Raw genomic sequence first — 17,729 nt, forward strand, 5'->3', positions numbered from 1 at the left:
CCTCCTTCCTTTACAAAATTAATCCACTTTATTGTGATTTTATACCCACTTATAGCTGGACTCCACTGTAATTCTCAGCATTTTAAAGATATTCATACAGAATTTTCATTTTTTACTGCCATCATTGCACTATTATCTATAAAGATTCAAATATCATACCATCATAAGAGTTTAACTTAAGTTTCTGTATTTTTCAGTTATTTTCATGTGAATTTCACAAACATGTCTTGGAAATGGTTTATTTTTTGCTTCTACCAATGTCTTTCTTCTGGCTTTCCAAGACTTCTTGTGATATGGATTTTCTCTATATCATGAAATTGCTCTACTTAATGACACCAATCATTTCTTACACGCTTAAACCAGTGGCTGCTTATGATTATTCTCCCTATGCAGCTGCTTTATGTAGGAAGTTGAAAAAAAATTACTTGTACTATTTGCATGTTTGATTTACCATGACTTAAATTTCAATAATAAATCCCTGGGAACTACTCTTTTGACTTACACTTTTCATAGGCCCACATTGGAAGTCACTGGTCTAGAAAACCAGCATTATATTAATGTCTTGTGGAAAACAGTACCTAAGTAAAGGCCAAGCTGATTGTCTCTGGGTTCCTACACATTTCCCACTGTTAAATTTCACATTAATTTGAGATTGATTTTTAGTAATTAAAATCACAGTTATATTAGCCTCTTGACACAGATTTAAAATGAAGAGCTTTAACTTTATAAATGATAATGCTTATTGCGGTTGATGGTGGTAAAAGGTAACAATAGAACTCTGTAAACACATTTGGAATTGCTATCCCTGAACATGTGCCAGCATCATAATCTGCTTATCAGTGAGAAATGTTCAGGGAGTGTGAAATCCAACAAGACAAGCCAAAGAAAATTAATTCAGACTTGCCTCAGAAATGCCAATTGACCTAATCTTCCCAATCTATTAATTCTTAAGGTAGAAGGAGCCATAGATAGAAAGGCCTAGGGGGTAATCACAATGGCACAGGACTTAGGAACAGCTGAGAAAGTCAGCTCCGCTCATGAAGACCGACGAGGGAATTCTGAACAGTTATTTTAAATGGGCTTGGGCCACGTAGAGTCTGGGAGGTCAAAAGCAAAATCCAAAAATCAATAACAAAAAGTGATTTAGAGAACTTGAAGGCATTAAATAATATGATATATAAACTGATATATAAACTATCATAGGTTGTTAAAAAGTACCTCACTATGTCACACTTAAATATTCATTAGTTCCTTCATTCTAACCTTTCAAGACAATCAACTTTTGTAGAAAAAAAAAATCAAAGAAATAACATCTACTTGCAATGTGCTTATTTAGAAATTCTAATCTAGGTGCCTAAAATGATCATAAATACATTCAAGGGTACATAAGTATTAGTTGAGTATTTTTGTGAGTGCCTCAGAAACATATTGTGGATTTCCTACCAAACCATAGTTTTAAATCTATATTGAAATCAATATTTGCTTCCTATTCTACTTCTCTTTTCCTTTACCCAAAACCTTGACTTTGAAATAGGCTTAAAGAAGAAAATGGACATAGATTTCCAAAGGAAGTAATAAAGGTGCATCCTAGAAGCTGAATTAAAAAAGTATAACCTAGCTTAAAATTTTATATTTTCCCCAAAATAAGAACTCTTGATTATATATGATCTTGTTAATGATGACTTAAAAAAGAATTCTTCTATAATCAGATTTGTGTGTGATAGAGTATGACAGGCAGGGAAAAAGACTTAATAACAGTAACTATTACAAGTTAACAGTTGTTAACACTTGAAATCTGTATTTGTTTAATCAGGTTTGTTGGGATAGAATTTCTGTAGTCTTGATTTGAACTGTAATCTAGTTACTTTAACAAATAAGTTCATGGTCATTTGGCAGTTGTAGGCTTTGGCTATGGACAGATTGCTGTGGATGAAACACAGCCTCTGACTCTGTGTGGCAAGTACCTTCACCTATGTAAGCCTGAATGATCCTAAGACAAGGAATATTTATGCCAATGCTTAACTGAAAAAAATAAAATTTCTACATGGAATTTTGGCACTATAAATTCTTAAAGTTAATACTGGCTGCCACAATTACTATGACTGTTGGATAACATCTAGGTAACATCTCCAAACCTCAATTTTATCATATGTATAATGGAGATTTTGCTACTTAATGCCATTATTGAACTTTGCAAATTCAGCATAGTGTCTGGGACATAGAAATTAATTCATTATGCATGTATTAAGTATTTAACCAAAGTTTAGTGAGAAATTATTCTGTGTTACAACTCTGTTTATTTGGGGTTACAACTGCATTTATTTGGGGTTACAAGTTTATATTTAAATTCCTTGTCCTGTGGACTCAATATAGATCTGGAGAAAAATTAAGCAAGATTTTGCACTACAATGTTTCTCATAAGTAGATGATGTCAAAAATTTTATATCCAAGATATCTATCTGTCACTGTAATAGAAAGTCTTTCTCTTTCATGTAGTGTTTTGAGGTAATAAAAATGAAATTATTGGTATAAATATTTGCTTGGTGCCTGGCACAAAATAAACAGAAAATGTTACCTACCATTAATATGTTTGTATGAGATCTGCAAATTCTAAACCCAGTGGAAATTAACACAGAAAATGAGGGGAAATGGAATTCAGGAAGATTCAACAGCACATGCAAAGATCTGAGTTGAGTCAGAGCATCAACTAAGGAGAGTTAGAATAGAGTCCAGCATTGTGGTGCTGTGGATTAAGCCAACCCTGTGATACTGGCATCCAATATAACCACTGGTCCGAAGCCTGGCTGCTCCACTGCTGAATCAGCTCACTGCTAATCTGAGGAAGCACCAGAAGATGGTCCAAAAGATGTGGCCTCTGCCACCCATGTGGGAGCCTCAGATGGAATTCCTGGTTCCTGGATTCATCTTGGCCCACCCAGGCTGTTGAGGGATGGACCAGCAGATGAAAGATCTCTCTCCCTCTCCCTTCCTCTCTTCTCTGTCCTCCCTTTTCTGTCCTCTCTCTCTCTCTCTCCCCCTCCCTCCCTCTCTCTCTCCCCCTCCCTCCCCCCGCCCCTCTCTTTAAAATAAGTAGATAAATCTTTTTAAGGGGCCCATATTGTGGCATAATTGGCAAAGCTGCCACATTACAACAATGAAACCCTGTATGGTTGCTGATTTGAGTCCTTGTTGTTCCACTTTTGATTTTCTCCCTGCTAATGTGCTTGGGAAGGCAATAGAAGATAGCTCAAGTACATGGGCCCCTGCATTCCTATGGGAGACCCAGATGAAGCTCCTGGCACCTCGCCATTTAAGGGAGTGAACCAGCAGATAAAAGATTTCACTCTCTCTCTGTTTGTCTTTCTCTCTCTGTAATGCTGACCTTCAAGTAAATATATAAATCATCTTTTTTATAAAAAATAAGTCTTTTGAAAAATAAAATGAATTAGAATAAAAGGATATGTCTACTGAATAGACAGACTAAACATGCACAGAAAAGTCAAGTCAAATTTAGATACTACTCAAGTTGTAGAGGGAAAACACCAAGTTTTATTTTTTAAGATTTAGTTGTTTATTGCAAAATCAGAGTTACAAAGAGAAAGGGAGATACAGAGAGATCTTCCTCCTGCTGGTTCATTCCCCATGTTGTCATATCAGCCACAGCTGAGCCAGGCCAATGCAGGAGCTATATCTTGGTCTCCCATGTAAGTAGCAGAAGCCTAAGCACTTTGTCCATCTTCCATTGCTTTTCCCAGGCCATTAGCAGGGAGCTGAATTGGAAGTGGAGCAACTGGGACATAAACTGGTGACCATATGGAATGTCGGGTTTGCATTTGGTGGTCTTACCTGTTATGCCACAGTGCTGTCCCCCAAACCAAGTTTTTTGATGTGAAGAGTTGAAGTAACCAATTGCAGAAATAAAAGAAAAAAAAAACAGCTGTTAACTGTTAAAATGAACAGTTATTGTGTGCTAAGTATTGCACATGCCTTATCTCATTTATTTTTCCTAAAATAAGAAAGTATTTGCCTTAATTTTATGTTTGAAGAAATTGAGACATAAAAAATGAGTTGGCTCAAGAGCCTACTACCATAATGTTAAAAATAGAATTCTAAACTACTTGTTTTTGATTTTAACTTTTATGACATCTTTCTCTGTCTTACTGTTCTTAGCAAGTTCTCTGTAAGTGTAGAGAGAGATAAGAGAGGAGATGGCAACATTAATAATGCAAGAAATAGTATATGCTGGACTAAGATAATGGTGGTGAGATAAAGGGAAAGACCTTATGCAGACATGCAGCACAGCAAGTTAAACTACCACTAGTGACAAGGTGCCAGCCTCTTGTATCTGAATGCCTGGGACTGAGTTCCACTTCCACTTTTGATCCAGCATTTCCCCTAATACACATCCTGGGTAGCAAACAGCAAATGATGGCTCAAGAATATCTTCATGGGAGAAGGAGATCAAAGAGGGGGAGAGAGGTAGGATGGGAGTTGGTGGGGGGAGCGGGGTATGGGGGAAAGAACTAGTGTATTCTTAAAGTTGTATCTATGAAAAAATGCATTCATTAAATTAAAATTAATAAATACAAAAATTTTAAAAAGAATACCTTCATGGGAAACCCAGATGGAGTTTCTGATTCCTGGCTTCAGCCTGGTCCAGCCCTGGCTGTTGTGGGTATTTGCAGATTGAAGCAGTGGGTGGAAGATCCCCTTCCTCTTCCCCTCCCCTCCCCTTCCCCTTCCCCTCCCCCTTCCTCTCCCCTCAACTCCCTTCCCCTTACTGTTCTTTGTAGTTTTTTAGTTTAATGGAGCATCTTTTAAAAAAGAATATTGATATAATAACATTTCACGAATACATTTCTAAGATAATCATACTTCCTTCCTTCTCTATTCATTGTTGTTGATTTTATTATTGGAAATTATTGAAAAGATGCTTTACTAATAATGTTTTGGTAGTAGGATTTTTTTAGTCAAAGACACTCACACTGATTTGACAATTCTTTAGTTAAAGAGTAAATAAATAAAGAAAGTGGGGCAAGATGCATATGCAAAGTTCCAAGGTGATCATCTGGTTAAGCATGGGGGATTGAAGCTGAAAGCTTTATGGGATCCTGAACAATTTGCTTTATGCTGGTAGTATTTGCAAAATCACTTATTCCTATTTCCCTTATTAACTCTCTGGTTCACTGCTCTTTGTGAGTTCATCTATCTTAATGAAATATCTATCTTTGGTCTTCTTTTCCTGCTTTATATTTTAGACCTTATAGAGGATTGAAACTAGTCTTCTCAGCTGGACACACTCACTACCCAGTTTTGATTCCAAGTTAGACTCCATGCAATTTCCCCTACCAGGCATTTGTTTCATTGTCTACATGAGAGCAATAAAACTTATCAGCTAGCTCAATCAAACACATCAGCTGGAAATATCTTCTTGCTGTGAATGAACAGACTAGCTTGTTTTTTTTTTTTTTTTTTTTTTTTAAGTGAGGCTTCTTTAGATTGTGTTGTTAGTCTAGATCTGTTTGAGTATTAGATACATTTTCTATGCAATTCTGGATATTTCTAAAATATAGGGAGTGCTTAATTCTGCTTTTGATTACTCAAGACTGAAGACAAGAGATATCTGTTTTAGGTGAGTTTTTAGTTATATAAATAAGCACATTATCTTATTTTTTAAAGACTTATTTATTTGAAAGTCAGAGTTACACAGAGAGAGGAGAGGCAGAGAGAGAGAGGGAGGGGTCTTCTATCTGATAGTTCACTCCTGAGCTGGCCTTAAAAGCCAGAGCTGTGCCGATCTGAAGCCAGGAGATTCTTCCAGGTTTCCCACATGGGCTCAGGGGCCCAAGGACTTGGGCCATCTTCTACAGCTTTCCCAGACCATAGCAGAGAACTGGATTGGAAGTGGAGCTGCTGGGTCTCAAACTGGTGCCTGCTTCAGGGCAGGGTGTTAATCCACTGTGTGAGAGTGCTGGCCCCAATCTCCTTTGTAACCAACTTGAGCCATTACTAAATGTCTATGCTCTTTCTCATCCTAAGGGAGAAATGTGCCCATGAGGTCTTTTTCACTCATCTAAGATGCTCCTTAAACTCTCATTGCAAGGATGACTGGTATGTGTGAAAACCAAGAGACGGTGTGAAGTGAAGGTATAGACAGAGATTCACATGGAAGGAAGCTGGAAGCTGAGTCTTACCCCAAACATTACTCTGTGTATATTTGTCTGTATACCTGTGTTTATTGGTGATATTTGTCCTTTGCCCTTTTATACTCCTGTGTATCCAAGCCTATGGTGTTCTGTGGATTGGTAAAGTAGTATATAGGTGACAGAAAGTTTAGTTTCCTTACCACATCAGGGTGCTTTACTTGTAATAAATTTTGGATTATGGAGGGAAGAACCAACCAAGATACTTTTATTTCTAGGACTGTGAAAATTATTTTTCTACAACAGTAACCATTACTTTAGTCATTAAAAATCTAATTTCTCTGAAAAGTATTGCTAATCACTCAGGTATGAGCATGCTATTGCCCAAACTTAGTTGAGCATAAGACACATTGAGTCAAATTTAACAAAAGATGTTTGCTTCTACCCATGCAAAAGTATCCAACAGCACATTTCCCTGCAACTTTCACTCTGTGGAAATGCCTCTTTATCAAAGAGCATTTAGCTTTGTTTAGATCAAAGTCAATGAACAAGTATTTTCCTGACATAAAAGAGACTTTAGTTTCCTTTTAGAGTTACAATTGCTCATTAAATATCAATTTGACATTAAAACTAAATAAATTGAAGGGCTGTTTTAAATGGAAATAAGAAATCTAGGAAGTATGCATCAGCCTTTATTTAATGCAGTGGAAGCTGCCCCCATGGTCTGACTCCCAGCTTGCCCACGCTTACCTGAAGAATTCATCTTGTGTAATTGGTTCCATGAACAGGTACATTTATGATCAAGGATTAATAATCAACACTATTCATCATCCATAATGAAATCAGCACAGCATTCTTCACTAGTCTTTCTGTAAACAGGACTATTTCAATAAACAATAAATTCCTTCCCTCCTTCCCCTCTTTCTCTTTAGTTCTGTTTGTGTGTATGTGTACAAATGCATGTGTGAATATATCTCTGAGTTCCTCAAAAATTTCATGAAATCATGGAATTCAAAGATAAAAATGCAAAACTATTTGAAATCCACTCCATGAACTTTTTTCATGAACTTTCCCATGTATCGGTTACCTGATAATTTGTTATCAATTGTGTGTTTCAATATTTTATAGGCAAGTATACACAGATAAGTTGCATATATATATTGAGTTTTTGTGTACTTAAAAGAGATGCATATTTCCCACAAAGTAATTCCTTGTACATAATCTTGTTAATTTAGTCAATGTTTTGTTATGCAGTCCATATGGTCTCTGGAAAAGTAAGAATTGTTTTAATTTTTTTCACTTAAAATAATATGAATGCATTAATTAAAAAATAATATCTGTAAATTCTATGGATTAGTGGAGTTTTTGGTTCCCTTTTAAAGGGAAGTTTTATTTGAGAAGCAAAACCTATGATTCAAATTGCTGAAAAAATTTAGCTTTTGGTTTTGTACAAAATGATTTTTTTAAAAAAAACAGAAATAATTCATGCATGCAACTCTACAGATCGAGCCTGTTGGAGAAGGTTTATGGTTTGATAAGAGGGTGGTGGGATTCTGTTTTATTTTTGTCTTTTAGCTGGAGGCATGAAACATCATTTTCTGCCTGTAAAGAGCACTTAGAATTCGGAATTCAAAACATATCAAGCCACACACTTCCTGCTGCCTTGCTAACCTATTTTCCAGGGTCATTTTCTTTCAAGTGCAGTTAAAATTTTTCTCTGTTGAACTGAAGTATGTACCAGAGGCTCTTGGGATTTAAGTTCTCTATTCCAGACTTTTATCTAGAGCAGGTAGCCTAAGTGAATTTTCCATCTTGTGAAACTCCTGCAGTGAGGCCACAGAGAGGGAAATGGAGCTAAGTACTGACAGATGAGTCACAAGTCGCTATATTGTGAATCAGGACTGTCGCTGGGAAAAAAATACATATAATTCACTGATCTTAGAGAATATATTTTTCAAGGGACTTAAGGTATTCACCTCTACATTTTCTACTTTACTACTCACACAGGAAGGTAAATGCAACACCTAGATTTCTCAAGTGATATAGATCCCCACCTTTCACACCTACTGCTAGTTATATAACAAATTACAAATTCTATTTATTCAATATGATCACAAAAGGAACAAAAGCCCAGTGTGGATAACTTTCAACCTATCCTCTTCTACTCCCATGTTTTTTGTTTATCTGTATAAGGTAACTAAAATGGTATAAATATTGCTTCCTTTGATTCACTTGAAAGAAAACCCTTTCCATTATTATTGTTATTTCGAGTATATAGCTATAAGGAACAGAGTACCAGAAAGTTGAGTGACTGTGCTTTTTAGAATCTTAAACTGCTTGTGGCTTTCAAGTTGTGCATTTTCTGCTTTATTTTGCTTAATCCTGTGAGTTTTAAATTTGAGTTAGCTGCTGGTGTTTAAGATTTAAGAGATTACCTTCTCTGTATGTAGTGTGGATGAACTAGTAGCATTAACCCCTTTCATTAATGGCCACAAAACCCTTTTGGAGTTGAGCTCATCTACCACGTTAGAAAGTGGAAGCTCCCTCCAAAGCTCCCTCCAATACGGTTGGTCCTTACTACCCTGCTGTTCCCATTGCTTGACGCCAGGTCTCTGTTCAACTCCCTTTGCAGTTAGCCTCTCTTATTTAACTGCTTGCTCACTTAAGTTATTTGAATTTACTGATCATTCTATAAGAAGGGCATAGATGTTACAGACTTTCTGCCAACTCTTTTGAATTCCTGGATGGTACCTGGATAAAGTTTAGAATGATACTGGGGATTTATATGGACTCAGAAGAGAAGTATGTCTTCAAGAATTGCAGTATCTGCCAGGAAAGCTGTGAGACAAATGTGCTAGATATAGTTGACATACTCTTGAGATTTGAATGATGGTAAGGGTACCTGAAATAGTCTCACAGCAGCTATTGAAAGAGAAGCCGATCATTACTGAGCATCTTTTCTCAGGAGGATTAACATATATTTATGGATTTTGGCTGCATAATAATCTTGTTAACCCCAATTCACAGATAAAGGTAGCAGAGATTCAACATCTTTTGTAATATGATAAAACTACTAACTAGTAGCCTTAAGTTTTCACTTTACCTCTATTATATTTTGCTAGCTTTTTTTTATATTTTTGATAATTAGTGGCTACAGTGTGATATTTCTTATTTATTTATTTATTTAAGAGGTAGAGTTACAGACAGTGAGAGGGAGAGACAGAGAGAAAGGTCTTCCATCCATTGATTCACTCCCCAGTTGGCCACAATGGCTGGAACTGTGCTGATCCGAAGCCAGGAGCCAGGTGCTTTTTTCTGGTCTCCCATGTGGGTGCAGGGGCCCAAGAACTTGGGCCATCTTCTTCTGTTTTCCCAGGCCATAGCAGAGAGCTGGATTGGAAGAGGAGCAGCTGGGTCTTGAAACAGCGCCCATATGGGATGCCGGCACTGCAGGCAGAGGATTAACCTGTGCCACGGCGCCAGCCCTGATATTTCAATATATGTATAAAATGTGTGTTTATCAAATCAGGGTGATTAACATTTCCTCTTCCTTGGTATTACTTTATTGTTGGAGGCCTGGATCTTCCTTCTTCTACTTGCTTATACAAAATGCAGTAGGTTACTGTGAACTACAGCTTCCCCACTATGGAACTGTAACACTAGCAACTTATTCCTTTGCTCTAGCTCTGGATTGGTACCCATTATTCAAATTCCCCTCTTCCACCTTCCCCTCCCACCCACTAACCATCACTGTGTTCAGAATGAGTTTTTGTCAAGCTTTGGCATATGAGGGAAAACGTGTGGTATTTGTGTCACTATACTTTCAGGGATCATTCCTGAAGTTTCCCTAGTGTTTTGAAAGCCTTCACAACTTTGAGAGCAGCCAATGACATGCAGATGCCTCTAATAGCAAGGCCTTTAGGAAACAACAAATGTGACTGTTCTCAAGTACTAAGGGCTTACAATCTGAATAATGCGTTCTTAAGTGTTTTACACAGGTTATTTCATTTACCTCTACAATTTCTAAGTTTGCAAGAGAAAGTCCAAGTTCATAGAACCAATAAATAACTGAAGCAGGATTCAATCCCTGAGGAATAATTTCTTAAATGTCTAGTGTCTGTGTTACAAATATTACATTACAAATATTGGTAGTGATGCATAATGATAGGGCAAGTATAACATAACCAGAGAGAAATCACTAGGATCATAATTTTGCCCGAGTCTAATTCCTGAGAGTTTGAATGAAATGATAGCTAGCTTGATGGCTTGGCTGAATGTTTGAAGGGTTAATTCTGACACACAGGAAAGGAGGATATCAACTTGAGACAATAGTGAATGTATGTGATCATCGGAGAGATTAGGGGTGCTGGAATGATGACTATCTCCCACGTCTTTGATTGTAAATGAGAAGAGGCTAACCAGCACCACCTTGAGCTGGAAAAGCCGGCTCTTACCTTAGTTTTTAAATTCTACCTCTTGTACATATTTTGTGATTGCCTTGATTTTACTTAAAAGAGATGACTTAACATAAGTCATATTTTAAATATTAAATATTGTTCTACATGTTGTTTTTGTTGGCATACTTAGAGTTGGTAAGAAATTCTAGTAAAATAGATTTTTGAAAAATGAAATAAGAATGACACAATATCTCAATGAGAATCTGAAATAGTAATGGTAGATGTATGTTGGTGCTATATTTAGTATGTGTGTAGAAGAAACATATATTTTGGGCCAGGACTTGTCATACTTAGTGATATCACCCTGTCATAGATTTAGGGAGCTGGTGACCATATTTCTCTGAATCATTATTACATGCAAAATTTTTAATCATACCCATGGTAGTCATTTGTTTCTTTCAGTAAGTGCATCCCTATTACTATAGTATACCATTCTACTATTATATTACAGAAGTTTTATTTTGAAGAGATGGCTTTGTATAGAATCATCTTTTCTCTCACAAATCAAAATATTTTTCACTTCATACTTCTAGACAGCCTCTCATCATATCTGGTATAGAAATAATCCTTTTATTTCTATTTTAGAGGTTACCCAATATTAAGTCACTTTTAGCAAATATTTCTGAAGCCTGATGTGAAATAAATTCCTGTTTGGGAAATAATAATCATCTCTATTCATAAGCAAACTGTTATTGTCTACAGCTATGCTATATGAGATACCATTTTTTTATGATTGGAGATTAGATTGCATGGCTATGTAGGTTTTAAATTTCCTCAGTGAAACTTTACATTCAAATATATACTGTAGAGAACTTTGCAAAATGATATAAAAGTAAATTAAAGACATAAGGGTGTTATATCACTGATATTTGTCAATAACATAAAACAGATATTATCCACAAGTATTTGTCATCTAGAATGAGAACCCAGCCTATAAGTAGGCAGATTCCTATTATATATTAAGTGATATAAAATAACAAAATCATAACTAGATACTGTACTGACATATACATATGCACCTAAATAGTTCTTGAGATTGGGGGGCTGGACATAAAATTGCTAGCATTGAAATTTAAACATAGCCAGTGTGATGTAACAGAAAAAGAGAGACCCATTTCTTTCAGCAATGAGTGAATTATCCTAAAAATGCAGGAGGAAAAAAGAGCTAAAAAGATAATTCACTTGATTTAAGTTCTTGGTTAGTCAGAGAGGTTTTATTAATTCAATAGTAAGTGTTATTCTTAAATATGTTATTAGAAAAATATATGTACACTTGGTTGGATTTTTTTTCAGTAGCCTAAAATTTTTAACGTTCTATATGACTTAAAGTTGGGATAGCAGTTTCAATAGTGACCGAATAAGCTAACGCATTGTTTAACTTACAAAGTAATTTTGTTAGTCTGTTGTAGAACATTTCAACGATAGTAATTTAAAAATGAACATTTCTAGTTAAAAGAGGCCCAAAAAATTGTTATCAGCAACAGTTTTGTGAGTTAAATCTAGGCCAGTTTTTGTTTTCATAAAATTTTTTTATTTATTTGAAAGAGTTAGAGAGAGATAGATCTTCCATCTGCAGGTTCACTTCTCAAGGTTGGGCCAAGCCAAAGCCAGGTGCTGCCAGGAGCTCAATCCAGATCTTCCATGTGTGTGCAGGGGCCCAAGCACTTAGGCCATCCTCCACTACTTTCCCAGGCATATTAGCAGGGAACTGGATCAGAACTGGAGCAGCCGGATCTTGAACTGGCACCCAATGGGATGGCAGTGCTGCAGAAGGTGGCTTTACCCACTACACTACAGTGTTGGCCCCAAGACCACTTTTACAACAAAAATGAAAGGACTTTTCTATACTAGAGCATTAGAACAGATAAGTGTAAATTCTTAATTTTCCTAAGGATACATTAACTCCAAATACAGTTATCATAATCAGCTTTGTGAACATAAACTTGAAATGATGATTTTAAAATGCCATAGCTTTGATTCTGTTAAAAGGTAAATTTTCAATAATTGTATCATTCTTGCCTTAGATATGCATTCTTAGTTTGCATTTAAAGTGCAGTAAGTCATCTGGGTTATGAATATGATTTGGTCTCCACTTATATAACAATATTGATTTTCTGCAACAATGCTGAGTATTGCCAGTGTCACCAATGTTAGTGGGATCTCTACACAATGAATTTACAGTGTCTTGTAAATCTGAGACTGCAGGAGGTATGCATAAAACATTTATTAATAAAAACTTGTTCGAAAGACATTTATTAAATACATACTAGAGCTGTTGTTCATCTTTAGGAAGACTAAAATGAGTCTGGACTTATAAAATATGTCACAAAGATTACTTTTTAAAAGGGTGTAGAGATTTAAAGAAAGTTGAGTCCTTCAAATTTACAGATATTGATTGCTTAAAGACTGAGATAATATTTTTAACATTAAATAAAGGTTGACCATTGGTCATCTTTTTAAGGTATTTATCTCGTGTATTTTTATTCCTGTTTTGAGCTACTGCATTTCTTTTTAGTATTCTTTGTGTAGAACTATTTCACTCTCCATATTTCCTCTTCATCCTTGTTGATTTCCCCATGGTTATGAACATTTTGTATCAGCCTCTAGAATCAATGTTCCCGAACTTTAACAATATAAGATGGTGATATGATGCTGAGGCTTAGCAAGGGATTATATATTGAAATAACTTTCAAATCAGATATCTTACATTAGAAGAAGGGTGCACAAATAAATTTTTGTCACCACTTGTCATAAATTTGAATATGGATTTCTACCTGCTGTTGGATCACAAGTGATTTTCCAGAGAAGACGTCTACAATATCATTGCCTTTATCAGAATGATTTCTTCTTTGCCAGAGTTCTGTTTGTCATTTTTCATATGAGATTTTGTTATCTATTGCTGAAAAGTAATTTATTTTTTGGTGAAGTAGTGTGGATATGACCTCAATCTCCTAAAATTAGGTATTTCCTTTTCTCTTGTTTCTTGAGTGTATTAGGGGAAGCTTAGTTTCTATTTCAGGTAACTCTAAATCCCTCTAGACATTAGTCATAATGGTGTTGTTAATGTATTGGATTATGTATATAACCCCAGACAGTAGATCTCTTTTAAGTTTGATCATAGCACAGTAATGACTTATGGTGAAATCACAAATAAAATGAAAGATATCGAGATTACTTAGATGGGATGGGACTTAAAACTTCAGCATTTTTAAAAAGCTTTTGAAACAATTTTAAAATGAATAGATGCTGAATCTTTGGGTCTCAGTCTGTTATTTAAAGTGAGTGACTCAAAATGTTGATTTTCCTGCCACAGGGGAATGTCAACACTTGTAAAGAAAAAGATATTGACTTAAATCAAATGAGTTAGAAGGCCACATCAAAAACCTTTCTATGGTTAAGTGAAAGCTTGATGAAGAGTGACTTTTCTCCCTATGAAACAGTGAATTTGACTTCATGTACTTGAGAGCAATATGATACAGTCTTTACCAAGGCCAGGTATTGTCCTTATTGATTTTTGCAGTAATATGCTGAACCTGCATAATGATGCAAAGAAATAAATATAATTAGTATCCTCCTCATTTTAATTTAGGGAAGCAAAGCTCTAAAGAGAGCCGTGTATTTGTTAAATAGTAAAAAGAGATTAAAACCTATGTAGTCTGGCCACAGATTCTCTCTGCTCTTCACTATTTTACTAGTGACACACACAGAAATTGTTATCTAAATATTTTACACTTAGATTGGCCCAATGATTTTAAAAGTTGTAATGAATCAGAATATCAGAAATATTTTCCACATAACAGAAATCATGATAAAGTTATGGTCTTTTAGGTAGACAAATGCAAACACAGTGTACATAAAATTTATCTATTCACTATAGGCCATTTTATTTCAGTATTATACAGTTTGAAAATCAAAATAGAAAGGGACTTTTATTTCTCTTACTATGACTATACTATGGAAAAAGATGCAAAAATCAAAACAAAGGACCTTAAAATTTTTATTCATCAAGCCTTATATGTGAGTCTAGTAAAACAATTAGGCACTGTTATTTGACAGAGGTTAGCAGATTATCAGTTCTGTTGTGCTACAACACTAAAACAATGTACAAACCAAATAATCACATAATATTCACATAAACTCACTAAATTTCATAACTGAGATGCTCAAACATCTGCATTTTGTATAAGATGTAACTGAATTTTCAAATAGGTTAATTACTCATTTTGAGACTTTACCTTGTAGTGAAAGCAAACTATACATTACAGGAATTTCATGGGTTTAGTTCATTCTATTATCTATTGCCCCCTTGCTCTAGTTGACAGATCCATCAGAAGTGGGGCACAGCACTAAGCTGAACAGAGGAGGCCCTCGTGGCCCTTATCTAAAAGAGAAGAAGGACAAGTAAAGATATATTGTATTTTAAGAAGCTCTTAAGTGTATCAAAGGAGAATAAACAGGATGAGAATCCAGAGTTATGAGGTGCTTGTCAGAGGCCATGTGTCTAAGAAAATACCAAAGAATCCATGGCAAAACACGTGAATTCACATGAATTCTTTTTTTTTTTTTTTTGAAAGGCAGAGTGGACAGTGAGAGAGAGACAGAGAGAAAGGTCTTCCTTTTGCCATTGGTTCACCCTCCAATGGCCGTCGTGGCTGGCACACTGCGGCTGGCACACCACGCAGAAACGAAGCCAGGAGCCAGGTGCTTATCCTGGTCTCCCATGGGGTGCAGGGCCCAAGCACTTGAGCCATCCTCCACTGCACTCTCTGGCCACAGCAGAGAGCTGGCCTGGAAGAGGGGCAACCGGGACAGAATCCAGCGCCCTGACCAGGACTAGAACCCGGTGTGCCGGCGCCGCTAGGCGGAGGATTAGCCTAGTGAGCCGTGGCGCTGGCTCAAAACATATGAATTCTTAACTCTTCAAGCAAACTGACTGCACATCACAACTTTCATAAGTAAAGGATAAAAATGGATTTAGAATGCCTAATTAATCATATTGTTTTATATGTGGTTAAATCATTACTTGCAATAAATGCATTAAGTCTGCAAAATGGGTAGAGTTATGAAGCTTCTAATTTACAGAGCATTACAGCCTGTTAAGAAGTAGTCATAAATCAACAAACCAGTCATTTAGATATGATTTATTACACTAATGAAAATGCAAATGCCAATGCATTTTTAAAACTTTCTATACTTGTTAAGAAATAAATATATTTTAAAATTAAATAATAATGAATACCTATTCAATTATAAAAAAAATTAACAATGAGATAAAATATTCACAATTGACACAGGTTCCAGAAAAAGTCCCATCAAAAGCTGTTAGCAATATAAATTACAATGCCTTTATTTTTTTCTTGAAGGGAATAGATATATAATAAAATATGTTCTTTGGGCCGGCGCCGCGGCTCACTAGGCTAATCCTCCGCCTAGCGGCGCCGGCACACCGGGTTCTAGTCCCGGTCGGGGCGCCGGATTCTGTCCCGGTTGCCCCTCTTCCAGGCCAGCCCTCTGCTGTGGCCAGGGAGTGCAGTGGAGCATGGCCCAGGTGCTTGGGCCCTGCACCCCATGGGAGACCAGGAAAAGCACCTGGCTCCTGGCTCCTGCCATCGGATCAGCGCGGTGCGCCGGCCGCAGTGCGCCGGCCGCGGCGGCCACTGGAGGGTGAACCAATGGCAAAGGAAGACCTTTCTCTCTGTCTCTCTCACTGTCCACTCTGCCTGTCAAAAAAAAAAAAAAAAAAAAATATGTTCTTTGTACTTGGTTGAATCTCAATTCTACCTTTTAATCCCATGATGGCCCTCACCATGTATAAAGTGGATCCATATTTGGAGTTATTAAGAATATGAATGAGATTATTTTGTAAGATTTTTGCCATAGAATGTGGCACAATAAACATCCATAAAATATTCATGATTAGTACTGAAACAAATAAGAGTATTTTCTTTAGCCACCACCTTTAGAATTCAATACTATGGTGAAATTTTGTTTAAAGATTTATTTGAAATGTAGAGTGACAGAGAGGGAAAGACAGACAGAGAAAGGTCTTCCTTCCGTTGGTTCACCTCCTATATGGCCACCACAGCAGGTGCACTGCGGCCTGTGCCCTGCGCCGATCCAAAGCCAGGTGCTTCCTCCTGGTCTCCCGTGCAGGTGCAGGGCCCAAGCACTTGGGCCATCCTCCACTGCCTTCTGGGCCACACCAGAGAGCTGGACTGGAAGAGGAGCAACCGGGACAGAATCAGGCGCCCCAACAGGGACTAGAACCTGGGGTGCCAGCGCCGCAGGCGGAGGATTAGCCAATGATTAGCCAATTGAGCCGCAGGCACTGGCCTCTCTTGAACTTTTTCAAGTACTATTATGTAAACTCTCTTATATTGTTTTACTTATAATCTGAAACTCTTTTGTTCCTAATCATAACTCATTACTGGATAAATAAAGTGAGTGGAACAAATAATTGTTTCTATTTCTGAGTGGTAGGATTCTGTGTGATTTTAAAAAGTTTTTAACTTCTTCCATCATATATTGTTTTTAGGCACAGATTACAAATCTCTATATTGGGTAGGGCCCTGTTTCACATGCTGGAGATGCTGTGGTAAGATGGCCAGGCTCTTTCCTTGTGGGGATTTTCATGAAAGTGAGTGGTCAACAGCTGAATCAATTAATTTTGTTGGTGGTTTCCATTGGGCTCTTGCTATAGGGATACAACAAAATAAGGGAGTAGAAATTGATTGGGTTGGGCAGGAGGAGAGTGGTAGAAGTTTCTGTGTATGAGTTTGACCCAGGAAAGTCTGAGGAGTTTAAAAACACGCTGAGAACCGGATGATGAAACCAAGACTGACAGGTGAAATGCAATCAGCTCAAAGCCATGCGCCGAGAACAAGTCCTGTTCATCTAATGATGAGAAGGTGACAAAGCAGGGAGCAAGATTTCTGGAAGGATAACGGGAGTTTGATAGCATGGCACAAATTTGGAGTCCGATGTTGGAATCTTTTTAATATTGCTACTAATTTTTGAGTTTTTCTATATTAGACATTTATTAGCATGTTTCAGTTAATTTTTAAAAATATATCTGTGTTATTTAAAAGAGAAATGCCAAATATAGAAACAAGTGACATCAGAATGGAAG

At 36.7% G+C, this 17,729-nt stretch overlaps 1 protein-coding gene and 1 long non-coding RNA gene across 15 annotated transcripts in view; one reads left to right on the plus strand and one right to left on the minus strand.

The window, feature by feature from the left end:
* PCDH9 (protocadherin 9) overlaps positions 1 to 17,729 on the plus strand; it is a 978,586-nt gene that overhangs the window by 48,109 nt on the left and 912,748 nt on the right. The window lies entirely within an intron of this gene.
* Positions 4,058 to 17,729, minus strand: part of LOC103349080 (uncharacterized) — a 52,386-nt gene continuing 38,714 nt past the window's right edge. For all 8 annotated transcript variants that reach the window (XR_011378645.1, XR_011378642.1, XR_011378643.1 and 5 more), the window contains 2 exons: positions 14,836 to 14,981; positions 4,058 to 14,133 (listed from right to left, as the gene is read on the minus strand). This is a non-coding gene — a long non-coding RNA (uncharacterized lncRNA). The remainder of the gene's footprint in view (positions 14,134 to 14,835; positions 14,982 to 17,729) is intronic.

This window comes from Oryctolagus cuniculus, chromosome 9 (assembly GCF_964237555.1).
Source record: "Oryctolagus cuniculus chromosome 9, mOryCun1.1, whole genome shotgun sequence".
Lineage (NCBI taxonomy): Eukaryota > Metazoa > Chordata > Mammalia > Lagomorpha > Leporidae > Oryctolagus > Oryctolagus cuniculus.